Below are 9,900 nucleotides of genomic sequence, written 5' to 3' on the forward strand. Positions count from 1 at the left end.
ATGATCATCTACTGGGACCTCACCAGCCATAATGAAACGTTCTTTGACAGTTACAAGATCAGGGAGATCGTGGTCGTACTATGCCTGGAGGTGGAGGGGAAGGTGGTCAGTAGGACAGAGGATAACACTGATGACTCACTCATTGGTGGAAATGCCTCTGCTGAAGGTACCGGAAAGCACCAGTAATCACTGGTGTGAGTGTTGCCATGAACCATTATTTGTAGAAAACCAGCTTCACAAAAGAAGCTTGCAAGAAGTACATCAACGATTAAATGAAATCAATCAAAGGGAAATGAAGAACAGAGACTGAAAATAGTAAAACCTTTTATAACAGGGACTGCAGAGCTAATCAAGCACATCCTTGCTAATTTCAAAATCTACCAATTCTTTATTGGTGAAAACATGAATCCAGATGGCATGTTTTCTCTGCTGGAGTACCCTGAGGAAGATGTGACCCCATATATGATTTTCTGTAAGGATGGTTTGGAAATGGAAAAATGTTAACAAAGTTGGCCATTTGACCCATCCCCAGTCATCATCATAACTGGCTGCTGCTTTTCATCTACACACCACCACTAGGACAGATGGAACGGATGCCACCTTGAGCTCTTTGTTTATTCCAACATTGATTTATTTGCAGCAGAGACATTGTTTTTAAGAAACAATGGAGTGTGTCTAAACATAAAATGCATTTAAAGTCATTTGAGACAATGCCTCTTAGCTTAATACATCTTTAAATCCATCCTGTGTAGTGTTCCTGGAGAAGCTAGAGATTATTTATTAGACAGTGTAAGTGCAAGGCTGTTTTCAGACAACTTCTACAGTGAAAACTACTTCTGGGACTGGAATATAAAAAAAATAAGGATACCAAGTCTTAATTTGGAGTTGAAGTGAAGGGAAAGACCATGCTCACAGCACAGCCCACATTTGAGGTGGATTCCTCAGACATTTCATCACCTACAAATGGAAGTAGTTAACTCTGGAAGAGATTACCAAAATAATAAAAAGAGACTAATACAGTTGGGAAAAAAAACATCGGGCAGAGGACCTGAATAGAAGTTTTTCCAAAGGGGACATACAGATAGCCAATAGACATATGAAAAGATGCTCAATGTCGGTAATCATCAGAGAAATGAAAATTAAAACCACAATGAAAATTAAAATCACCTCATACCTCTCAGAATTGTTATCAACAATAAATCAACAAATAAGTTTGGTGGAGGTGAGGACGTGCAGAAAAAGGAATCCTTGTGCACTGTTGGTATGATTGCAAATTGGTGCAGCCACTGTGGAAAACAGTATGGAGGTTCCTCAAAAAATTAAAAATATAACTACTTATGATCCAGCAATTCCACTTCTGGGTATTTATCCAAGGAAATCCAAAACACTAATTCAAAAATATATATGGACTTCTATGATCATTGCAGTGTTATTTACAATAGCCAAGATATAGAAGCAACCTAAGTGTTCATTGATAGATGATTGGATAAAGAAGTGGTACATATAAACACTGGAATATTACTTGGCCATTAAACAGAATGAAATCTTAACATTTGCGACAATGTGGATGGACCTGGAGGGATTATGCTTAGTGAAATAAGTCAGACAGAGAAAGACAAATACTATATGATTTCTCTTATATATGAAATCTAAAAATTAAAGTCAATGAACAAAGAAAACAGAAATTCATATATACAGAGAACACACTTACGGCTGCCAAAAGGGAGGGAGGTAAGGGGGCTGGATAAAAAAGGTGAAGGGATTAAAAAGTACAAATTGGTAGTTCCAGAATAGTCATGGGGATATAAAATATAGGATAGGAATGTAGTCAATAATATTGTAATAGCTATGTATGGTGTCAGGTGGTTACTACATTTACTGGGGGAAATCACTTCTTAAGTTTTATAAAACTAATATAATATTGAATGTCAACTGTAATTGAAAAATTAAAAAAATAAAATAAAAAGTCCTGGTTCAAACAATAAATATACTGGGCAGTGTTCTCATTTTAAAAAATAATATTCTACCACATCGACTTTATTACATTAGAACTTTATTAGAAAAAGACATTGCGTTGTAAAATCTAATACAAAAATGGAGACGTGAATAATCTTTTATTAAAATATATTTAATTATAATTATACTTTACACTAATGATATATTTTATTTCTAAGAGCTTAGAAAGCAAATATATAAGGAAATATATAACCTAATTATTCCTAAATGTGTACTTTTACTTTTTGCAATATTATCTAAATTAATTTAGTGAACACATTATCGTTGATTGAGTACAAAGCTATGCATCACTCAACCTTAGAAATATTTTCTCCAAATTTCTTAACTAAACAAATGTCATTAGTAAGAACAGTTTGAGAGCTTTCTCACTCCCAGATCCTTTGAAGTGCTTCATTGGCATGAACTTAAGTTTATGTGTAAAGCAGGGGCCATGCCCTCAACCTAAGACGAATACAATGATCCATGATAAAGACATAATACAAGAGCAGTGTTTTCATTCTATAAAAATATCAATGCAGACAGGCCCCTAGGCTTAAACATGTCATGTTTCAGAATAGACTGCATAAATTGAAGTTTGGATTGCATAGTTTGCTCTGTGTATTTTCCCATTGCCTTCAGTCATACTCCTTCTACAGCTTTCGTACATTGTAAAAAAAGTGTAAGAAGCCAAATACCAGTTAGTACTATCCTGGCTAAAAATGTACATTGTATGTGTTTAAGGTTAGAATTAATTGCTAATATTATGAATAAGAAGAGTTGCCTCAGGCATCCCTGGGACAACAGATTAGCTCTTTTAGAATCCAGGGAATAACATATAAAAGAGAAACCCAGCCCTGGTGGAAGGTGGAGGCAATCTCACAAAAATATTTGTTTCATATTTTCAATGGTTTATCTATGACAATATGAGTATATATCCCACCCGGGGGTCATTTGACAACACTGTTGTCCTCCCCAAATATAAAACATACTAAAATGTGTACCTAAGTAAAGGAAAATGCAGAGGCCTCTCTAGTCTCTGCACACACGGTGATTCGTCTGCAGTGTGATTTGGGGGTAAAGATGGGTGTGATAATCCTGTGTGGCCACTGAGCTCTTCATACTGACTCCCACATATTCTGTTTGCCAGCTCAAAAATTCTACCTAAGTATCGGTACACCAGACTTGGAACCCTCATTTATCCTTTCTCCCTGCAAATTGAACATTTACGTCTACCGTCCAGTATTCTTAGAAGAACATAAATAAGTTTTAAATTTTCAGAAATTACCACATTGAATACTTTGGGAATCTGAAGGAAATCTGCAGCTCTGTTTTACTTACTATTGAATCCCCTGCCCAGAGGAAGGATATAACCACAGAATACTAAATCATATTTCCTTTGATCCCCAAATTTGACAAGCACAGTGATTGAAAAACCTCAATGGATATCTACCTCTGTCACTTATAGGAATTTTCTTAACATCTTTTTCAAAGTTTACTATTTAACTATAAAAATTCAAGGGGTACATAGGAAATATTAACAATAGAATTTATTTTTAAACTTTATTCCTAACATCTTTTCATTTATTATAACACCCCCTTATGTTGTAGTTTCCAGCTTCTACAAATGAAGCAATAAATCTTAAATATGAATTTTAACATTATTAATTTGTTCCATGTTGAAATAGAGAAAAATATATGTTTTAAGATTTCTTTTGTTTTTTTCTTCTCTTTCCTTCCTCACTCCTTCCTTCCTCCCTTCCTTCCCTTCCTTACCTTCCCTCTTTTCTTCTTTCCTTCCTTTCTTTCTTCCTTCCTTCCTTCCTTCCTTCCTTCCTTCCTTCCTTCCTTCCTTCCTTCCTTCCTTCTTTCCTTCCTTCCTTCCTTCCTTCCTTCCTTCCTTCCTTCCCTCCTTCCTTTTTTCCTTCCTTCCTTCCTTCCATCCTTCCTTCTTTCCTTCCTTCCTTCCGTCGTCCTTCCTTTCTTTCCTTTCTTTTTCTCCCTCCCTTTTCTTTTTCCATCCTTCCTATCAGAGCTACTGAAAAGGTCAAATAGCTTTTTAGACAAAATGCATTCCTGTCAAATCCATATAAAACAGAAACTGCAGCCGATCCCCTAGTTCACAATTTAGTAAGATTATCACCATTCTCCCTACTTGGAAATTTGCTGAAAAGGAATGCATATACTGCATCTATAAATGCTCATGTCATAAAAAAAGAAACAACAATGAATTTAGGAAATGGCCATGAAAGTCTACTCTCTCTTGTCTAGGATTCAGGGTCAAGTTATAAATGTTAGATGCTCAAAGAGATAACTATCACTCCCTCAACTTCCTGCTGTCATTGTGATCCAAAGTAAAATCAATGTTAAACTATGAAATAAGAAGAAGGAAGCCATCCACGTTCAGGTTTGTTTTTGTTTTTCTTCATGATGTCTGTTTCAATGTGCTTTGTATTTTGGCTATATGCATAGATGTTCCTTCAAAAAGTATCTCATTTTTGTAATGGTTGCCTTTGTATGCTGGTGTGTGAAGTCCATCTGTTGGATAGCCATGTTTTCAACCTCACTGGTTACTAGGGGAAGAGTTGGTTCATTAGGATTCTCTGTCTCCTCCCAGATAAACCACTTTTTCATTGCCAAGAATTATCCTTTGTGGGTTTAAATATATCTGTAGACCAATCAGCACATGCTTATTAAACACTGAACACAATTGTAGTATGTACCACACGCAGGCCGAAAATATAGATTAAAATATCCCTTTCTCTTAGATTTTTTTTTTTTAGCTTCTGAAATGATGAAGAGCCATAGAAAAATCAAACATGTTGTTAACAGTTCAGGAATGAATAAGTCAGGTGAAAAATTAATGTGAGAGGCTTCTGGATATAAAACTCACTCTGGATTCTGTTTCTCATGGAGAAATTCAGAATTGATCCATCTTGAAACATAATTAAGGTGTTTTATAGGCAAAGAAAAATGGGCTAAATGTTCATGGTATCTAAAAAGTATGGGCAAAGAGAATGTATAAATCTCTCTTGAAGGCTGGTAAATGATTAGCTGAAGTGAAGGCTTTAATAGGTGGAGAGTGGGAGATAAGTACATTAAATAGGGTAGTTCGCATTATAAAGAACCTTAAGTACACTGACAGGAATTTTGTATAAATGAGGAACCGCTGAGATCTTTTAGCAAGAGAATGACAGGATAAAAGTAATGTTTCCCAATTGGCTTGGAAGCAATGTGCAATGCATACTGGAGTTGGGAGAAAGAGCTATTGTACCATCCTCATAATTCAGTATTCTCTAAAATATTATAACGCTTTGAAAAAAGTCAAAAGTTTCCCTTAGATATACCACTTGATAGTGTGAGAGCTCCATATCTCATCTATCATGACATTATACTTCTCATCATGAACTCTTGACAGCAGAAAGCAGATCAGGAAGCTTTCCCCAAAGCTATCCCACACGTTCACAACTCATCCATCTCTGAACAATCAGCCACACCCAGAACATTACATGTTTGTCCAAGAATAAAGACTGGAAATTCCAAGCTGCTTTTCTTTTGAACTTAATCTTGAGTTATGTGAAGATGTCCTTGATTTATAAGAAGGTTTCATACTGTGACTGTTTCCTTTCTGGTGTTAACAATGTTAATTTTCATCAGTGTTTTTCAAGGGTATTACTTTCTGCTCTGTATTATTATAGAAGCCAGTAACTTTAATGTGTTTCTCAAATTCATTCCACTTGGCTTTCAAATAACAATCAATTACAAATATATATGTATATATTTGTATGTGTATGGATAAAAAAATATTAAAGCCATTATTCTTCTCCCAATTAAGGTGTCTATAATTTTAAGAAGATTTTAGCCCTCTAAGAGTTGTTCATAGACTCACTGAATAACGTTACATAGTTAATGAAAGCTGTTAACTGACCTCAAACTTTGTTTCCTCATCCACTTAGGGACCCAACTGCACTTATTTTCAAGTGTGCCTGGAAGTTGGATGGTGTCATGGAAATGAGTTTGGAATAGAACGTGATTAGAAGTAATAAGTGATATTTGAGCCTAATCCTCAAAATTCTCATGTATATTTGCCATATTCTTCACCCCTATGAAAAACTGGAATGGAGACAATAACAGAATCTTTTAAAACCAATATCCCTAGTGATTTAGAGGAGATAAATCATCCCACTGGTGTGTCCACCTGTCCACTGTAGGTACATGAGTAAGAAATTGGCTTCTATTGTTACAGAAGTTCTGTTCTATCCTATCCTATCCTATCCTATCCTATCCTATCCTATCCTATCCTATCCAGGACCATTACGTATTTTGAGAAATATTTGTTATATAGTAGTTAGTTGATCATAACTATACACAATGAACATTTGGTTTGTTCTCTTGTGAATAACAAAAATGGTTTTAAAGAGATGTAAATTCATGAAAAGTTTATTTATTTATTTATTTATTTATTTATTTATGGGGTGACAATCGAAAAGTTAATTTTTAATAATAAATTTTGTAGTCAGCAAAGCTTGAAAAAACAGAAATTAAAGGAAGTTCTGGATACATGTTTATGTAAACATATGGCATATATACAACATAGTTAGGCATAGCTAGATGACTAATCACTGTCAAGGATTCTTAGTGTGTTTAGTTGAAAATAACTTTAAAATATTTATGTACCATCAATCCCATTTTTATGATTCTTATCACTATATTTTCTGGAACCTAAGGAAATTCTATGAGTAAAAAATGTTTTACCATATATACAGGCAAAAATATTTTGAAGAAACTTTCTTAATCATGGTTTTCAAATATATTTTCGTATATATGGAATATATATGAAAATATATATGAAATACATATTTATATGTATACTTATATACATATACCCCTCCACTTCTTAGGAGGAGAGTTATTTTGTTATTTGACCAGGACTGCTTTCATTATATAAGGAACATGTTGTGTATGCCACATAGTTACTTAATTAGTAAGTACCCTTTCTAAATCTGTTTTAAAAAAATGTCCACGTTGAAGGAATAGTTAGAACTAGAGCAGATTTCAAAGATACCTCTACCTCTTTAAATATTAACGTAAAGCTGTAAATAGTGTTACACAATGATGTTCTATTTCCAATGCACCTAGTTGGTAACTATCTGATAGCTTTTGCAGAGTGCTTTAATGGTTTTGAAAATGTACATATTCTCTTTCTTTTGTGTGTGTGTGCGCACAGGTGATGAACATGATGTAGAGTGGACTATTTGTTCAGAGAGAATCTAACAATATCTCTTCTAACGCATCTTATATGGCAACAAAAAATTAGAACTAGCCTCACTTAAATGGGATTTTTGTTGTTGCTGGTGGTTTTGTTTTATTTTGTTTGGATTAGAAATTAGAGATCAAAGATGATGAATACAGTGATCTGCATTATTTTGGGATCCTTACTTAGGTGCACAAGGCCAATGTGTAAAATTACATTTTGGAGTAGTATCCAAATAACATTTTAATATTAATTATGACAGTAATAATAGTCTCAACATACGCTAGATTCTAAGATTTTAATGATAAGCTCCACGGAATGACTTTTAGTATTATTTATTTATTTATTTTGATTGGGCTTTATCTCAAGGATTTTACTCTGGTTTCTCTGGGATTTATTTCATCGTATGTGAGAGATGTTTCACATGCAACCTTAGGGAATTTTCTTTTTCTTGCTATTACATCTTCTTTGTACTAATATTGATTATACAAGTGATTCAACTAAATTTAACTAGTAATTCTGTCCTATTTCTTTATGTATTGCTGAAGACACGTCTGTAACACATTGTTCAAAATGAATTGCCAAACTCTAACAGTGAATTCATCTTAAATGTAACATGCAATATCGCTATTCACATCACTTGAATCATTTTAATAGATTATTGTACACAGTATCATCAGTATCCAATCTAAACCACTTGTTGATATTTGATTCTAAAGCATAAAAAAAAATGTGAGCACATCTAAGCAATAAATCATTCAGTCACCACTGTGATTCCAGCATTCATTACCTAACAATACAAATGTAATTATTCTTCCTCAGCCCAGTATTCCTGAAAATAATGTGAATTTCTTATTTCTTTATTCTTTTTATTTCAATGTGAAACATTATTCAGTATTGTCATTAAAAAAAAAAGAAGAAAACGCAAAAAACATTTTAAATCTTTGTTGAGGTTATACGTTAGGAGAGAGATTTTAGATGACAACATGGACTAAAATCATCTTGAAAAAACGTAATATGTTGTTGCAATTACACAAAAGCATTATTTTTATAATTATTATTTCTACAAGTAATTCACAACATAGATTAGGCTCTATAAAGAAATCAACTGGTAATTTATTTTTTTTCATTTTTTATTTATCTTAGGTTTTTAAATTTAATACATACTGAATTATATTTATTAAATGTCAGGTTTTAAATGCTTCTATGTGCAGTACACAGTTTAATTTTTTAAGTCCTCACAGCAACTCTTTGGTATAAGCAGTATGATTACCCACATGTTAATGCGAGAAATCTAAGTAGTGTGAGATTCGTTAACATGCTTCAGAGCACACACCATTAAATAGCTAAGTCAGGATTCAGACACAGACAGTTTTAACAGGCTTTGGGCTTAAATTTGGGTGTTGTGCTGACTCTTCACACATTCAAACTGCAATTCTATCTTCATAAATAATAAAACAAACAAACAAACAAATAAATAAATATCATTGTACTATTATTAGCTCTGGTTTCTCTACTTTCTTTCCAGCTGGCAGCTTTCCTCACTATTTTTCCTAGAAAACCAAATCAAGCAAAATCCAATAAAATTTTCCTTCCATTCTCACAATCAGACTTAATTTTCACTTTTTCTTTTTTTTCTTTCTTTTTTTTTTTTTTTTTTTGCAGATGAAGGCTTTTTTTTATTGAATGATTGATCTATGCACTGAAGAATGGCGACGAGAGCTGAGTTTCAGTCCAGGTCACTACGTACAGGTAAGAGAGGTGGAGCTTTATTTCTTGGACTCTTCTTTGGACAGAGTTTTATTATTTCTTCCTTCTTGGCCTGGAGTCGCTCTTCACAATGATTGCATGCTTCCTTGGTCTTAGACCTATGAGTCTCAGCCTGGTTAGCAAGAAGCTTCTTGCAAGCCTTGTCGGCCTTCAGCTTGTGAATGTGTTCGATGTGAATGGGCTTCTTTCTGAACACATTACCCTTCACTTTCAGATACGGGTTGCACATGTGGTGGTGAGTCTTCTTAGATTCACGTTATCACCTGAGCAGTTGGTGGAGCATTCTCATCCAGGTTACTGTCTCAGGCATTTGAGCATTGGCAGTACTCTTTCGCTTACCTACGAGTATGCCCATATGCTTATCCTTCCTGCAGACCAACGTGGTTTTCTGGCATTGACCTTGGAAATGGATGATCACAGGCTTCCAGATGATCAGCTCATCTTTGATCAGCTTCCAAATCTGCTAATGGGGTCCAACCAGACCTTCTTTTTGCCACAGCAGAAGACCCTGGAGGCAAGCCTTTTCTGAAGTCTGAGCATATTCATGGCTGTGGAGGGAAAGGTATTTGTTCCTTGTTTCTCATATTTATTTGCTTTTAAAGCTTTCCTAATTGTGATAGAGTGCACTTAATATAAAATTTACCATCTTAACTATTTTTACGTGTACACTTCAGTGGTATTAAGTACATTCATTCTGCTGCACAACCAATCTCCAGAAATATTTTTATCTTGCGAAACCAAATTTTTTTATTTCTCCCTCCCTCCAACCCATGGCAACCTCCGTTCCACTTTCTGTCTCTATGAATTTGACTAATCTAGGTACCTTATATAAGTGAAATAACACAGTATTTGTCTTTTTATGACTTACTTATTTCACTTAGTGT

The 9,900-nt window shown here is 34.2% G+C and overlaps 2 pseudogenes across 2 annotated transcripts; one reads left to right on the forward strand and one right to left on the reverse strand.

Annotated features, from left to right (window-relative positions):
* On the forward strand, positions 1–504 carry LOC308496493 (translationally-controlled tumor protein-like; annotated as a pseudogene). The gene has a single exon. The product of its transcript is annotated as a translationally-controlled tumor protein-like (transcript).
* An 8,471-nt stretch (positions 505–8,975) lies between these two features.
* Positions 8,976–9,562, reverse strand: LOC308496872 (large ribosomal subunit protein eL19-like; annotated as a pseudogene). Its single transcript has one exon. The product of its transcript is annotated as a large ribosomal subunit protein eL19-like (transcript).
* Between the last annotated feature and the right edge of the window lie 338 nt (positions 9,563–9,900).

The sequence above is a fragment of the Rhinolophus hipposideros genome (assembly GCF_964194185.1).
Source record: "Rhinolophus hipposideros genome assembly, chromosome: 4".
Lineage (NCBI taxonomy): Eukaryota > Metazoa > Chordata > Mammalia > Chiroptera > Rhinolophidae > Rhinolophus > Rhinolophus hipposideros.